This window comes from Lissotriton vulgaris, unplaced genomic scaffold (genome assembly GCF_964263255.1).
Source record: "Lissotriton vulgaris unplaced genomic scaffold, aLisVul1.2 SCAFFOLD_394, whole genome shotgun sequence".
Taxonomy (NCBI): Eukaryota; Metazoa; Chordata; class Amphibia; order Caudata; family Salamandridae; genus Lissotriton; species Lissotriton vulgaris.
This window is the reverse complement of record NW_028255035.1, coordinates 126,455-130,991: the sequence shown is the minus strand read 5'-3', so window position 1 is coordinate 130,991 and position 4,537 is coordinate 126,455.

Genomic DNA, 4,537 nt, shown 5'->3' with positions numbered 1-4,537 from the left:
CTGACCTATTAAGACAGCCCCGCTGGCACTGCCTGATTCCCCTATAGCCAGTCCGACCCTGGTGTACCCTACCCACAAACCCCTCTGTCTACTTACCTCTTTTGCAGACAGATGGACCATAAGTAGTTTTTTGACAGAACCCCTTGTGGCTCCATCACCAAATTCTTCCTCTGTTGGCCTGATGGAGTAGGGTCACCAGAGGAAGGACCTTACATCATCTGCCGTATTTTGGGTGGATGATGTAATTTCTTTTTAGGTCGAGCTGGAGTAAGCATCCGTAGGATGCTCCAGTCCAGTTCGACAACTATAGTTATCAACTTCGGGGGGATTAGGACAAGAGGGTGCCACGCGCTTTTCCTGTGGATTTGACCTCGTGCACGCGCACGTCGACTCCGTCCACATTTGCAGCAATGCCGTGCACATCCCCACACATACACACATGCGTGCACATACACACTGACAGACACTCGCTCGCTCACACACACACACCCTCCCTCCCCCGCCCCCAGTCATCGGGCTCTTTTAAACCACACACGCATACACACAGACTCCAAGACACTTACACACATGGACGCTCACACACATACAGAGCCCCCCGCCGCCCCACACATGCCCCCTGCCCTCGCAGCTCAGCAAAGGCCCTCACTCACCGGTACTCGTCTCCAGGCGAGGGCTCGTTGCAGGCAGCGGCGGTCTCTTCCTTCTGTGCGTGCGAGGCTCTCTCACCTCACGGGAGCCCGCCCGGGCTTCCGGTGTGTCTTCACGTCCGCCCCCGGCCTGCCTGACTTCCGCCCGGGATTGTTCATGACATTGAAGGAGTTGAAGCCGTTCATGAGCTGCATGTTTGGCAACTTGCTGGTAGCATTGCAACTGCTCATATTAAAGGCCACGACCCTTCCTCGTACATGGATGTTGCAAAGCGCATAAAAGATTTCTTTCACGTCTTCACGTCCCGCCCCCGGCCTGCCTGACTTCCGCCCGGATTGTAAACCTTGTTTTTCTCGCCATCTGTCTCGCTGTGTCAGTCTCTCGGTCTCCGTGTCCGGATGCCTCGTATGTCTCTTTCTGCCTCTCTGCTTGTTTATTTAATTATGTAGCTGTGCGATATTCTCACTGGGTACCGGATTTTTTATTTAATTATTTTGCTGCGCGATATTTTTTCACTGCGCGTCTTTACAACCATTGTGTGCCCCTCGCCTGCATGATACTCCCCCAAAGGATCTCTCCCCCATCCAACCCACCCCAAAGAGTCCCACTTTGATGAGAATCCCGCAGGGAGGGCCTGTCTGTCTCGTGGCATGCCAACCCTTTTGAGAGCAGCCTGTCTCCACTGACTGCAGTCTGTCAGAAACACTCCAAGTGAAGCTGTGCGGCCTTCCGAGAGCAGTCTGTCTTCCATGACGTAAGACTGCACGAAGACACTCTCAGTGAAGATGCTCACACTTCTTAATTCCGCTTGTCTCAATGACTTCGGTCTGCTCACATAGACAATGAATAAGGCTGCCCACCCTTCTGAGAGCAGTCTGTCTCCAGTGAGTTCAGTGTGCTCAGAGACACTCCTGGTAAAGTTGCCCATCCTGCTGTGTACAGGCTCCACCATGCCTTCAGCCTGCTCACATATATACTATGGCTAAGCATGCCTACTCTCTTTAGAACAGTCTGTCCCAGTTGGCTTCAATGGGCATGTCCACACACACTCTAAATGGAGTGAAAGGCTGCCCTGAGGACTGGGGAAGAGGTGAGATCCAACTGGATGATCTGTGCTACAGGCAGGGCTTACTTTGACACGGCGGTTGCAGGTGGTGCCCACCTACACTCATTTATGTGAACTAGCACTTATTTTCTCATCAGACTTTAACAGGGCTCGAAGGAAGGGCAGCCCCTCTCTGTTTAAAAACCACTTCAGCTATAGTTCATTCGACACCACCACTGCCATGCACACACAGACACCACCACTGGCATGCACACACAGACAACACCACTGCCATGCACACACGAACACCACCACTGCCATACATACACGGACACCACCACTGCCATGCACACACGGACACCACCACTGCCATGCAGACACAGACACCACCACTGCCATGCAGACACAGACACCACCACTGGCATGAACACACAGACACCACCACTGGCATGCACACACAGACACCACCACTGGCATGCACACACGGACACCACCACTGCCATGCACACACGGACAACACCACTGACATGCACACACGGACACCACTACTGCCATGCACACACGGACACTACCACTGCCATGCACACACGGACACCACCACTGGCATGCACACACGGACACCACCACTGGCATGCACACACAGACACCACCACTGCCATGCACATACGGACACCACCACTGCCATGCACAAACGGACACCACCACTGCCATGCACACACTGACACCACTACTGCCATGCACACACGGACATCACCACTGCCATGCACACACGGACACCACCACTGGCATGCACACACGGACACCACCACTGGCATGCACCACCACTGCCATGCACACACTGACACCACTACTGCCATGCACACACGGACATCACCACTGCCATGCACACACGGACACCACCACTGGCATGCACACACGGACACCACCACTGCCATGCACCACCACTGCCATGCACACACGGGCACCACCACTGCCATGCACACACGGACACCACCACTGCCATGCACACACTGACACCACTACTGCCATGCACACACGGACACCACCACTGCCATGCACACACGGACACCACCACTGGCATGCACACATGGACACCACCACTGGCATGCACACACAGACACCACCACTTGCATGCACACACAGACACCACCACTGCCATGCACACACAGACACCACCACTGGCATGCACACACAACACCACCACTGGCATGCACACACAGACACCACCACTGGCATGCACACACGGACACCACCACTGGCATGCACACACAGACACCACCACTGCCATGCACACATAGACACCACCACCGCCATGCACACACGGACACCAAAAAAAAATTTATGCAAAGCATTGTCATTTACAATGCCAGTAACTCAAACTTTAATGCTGCGAGACCTATTGCATTGCAAATGCTTGTTTTTCCTATGCATCCCATTTTGGTAGTTTGTTTAAAAAAATTAAATGTTCAATGGATGACTGTCAAATCCGATGGCATCTGTGTACCAAATATTTAGTACTTTGAAAAGGACGGTTGTGACAGTACTGTACAGATATGACCACAGGGCCAGCTGTCATCTCTAAATGTGGCAGGTGGAATACCCTTCAGCTGGTGGAGGTAATGTCCTCCACCATCCGACAGACTTAACACTTTCTGTCAAACTCTCTATCTATCTATCTATCCATCCATCCATCCATCCATCCATCCATCCATCCATCCATCCATCCATCCATCCATCCATCCATCCATCCATCCATCCATCCATCCATCCATCCATCCATCCATCCATCCATCCATCCATCCATCCATCTATCTATCTATCTATCTATCTATCTATCTATCTATCTATCTATCTATCTATCTATCTATCTATCTATCAATCAAACCGTAGATCAAGGAAGCTTTGCGATGCTGGTGTTGTTGGACCTATCCGCAGCATTTTATACGGTGTCGCACATAATTCTTCTAAACAGACTTAAGGGTCTAGGGGTGTCAGGAAAGGTTTGGGCCTGGTTTCGCTCTTTCTTGGAAGGGTGCACACAGCAAGAGACCCTCCACCCTCATTCCTCCACTTCCAGCCCCCTTGTGTGTAGGGTCCCACAGGGCTCAGCCTTAAGTCCCACCCTTTTTAATGTGTATCTCACCACAGCAAATATTGAGCAATATGGGGTGTAGATCATCTGGTATGCAGATGATACACAATTAGTGATCTCCTTCAAAGATCACAGTGAGACAGCCTTTGCTCATTTTAAGCAGTGTCTTTTGAACATCTCATCTTGGATTACAGAGAACTGCTTAAAACTAAACAACGATAAAATGGAGGTCTTTTTTTAACCAACCCATTAGCTCAAGAACAGAGCTCTGGTGGCCACTTGAGTTAGATCTACCTCCTCTTCCAGAGACTTCTGCCAGGAATCTGGGCTTTCAGTTTGATACACAAATGTCTAGCAAAGTGCACATCGACCATGTCTCTGGGCAGTGTTTTTAGAAATTGAAGGCTCTACGGAGCTTCCTTCACTATCTTCCTAAGGACTGTAGGAAGACTGTGGTGCACGCATTGGTCACCTCCCAACTTGACTATGCGAACAGCCTTTATTTGGAGCTCCATGAGTATTTATTCAGGAGGCTGCAGATTATCCAGAACGCGGCGGCTAGGCTTGTGCGGAAATGGCCTATGCGTCACCATATAACCCCTCATCTGCTCAGTCTTCATTGGCTACCAGTGAAAAGAAGAATAGAGCATAAAACTCTCACTTTGGCCCATAGAGTAATGAACAACACTCGTATACATTACCTGAGGCAAAGACTTCAAAAATACAGCAACAACAGACCCCTTAGATCAAAT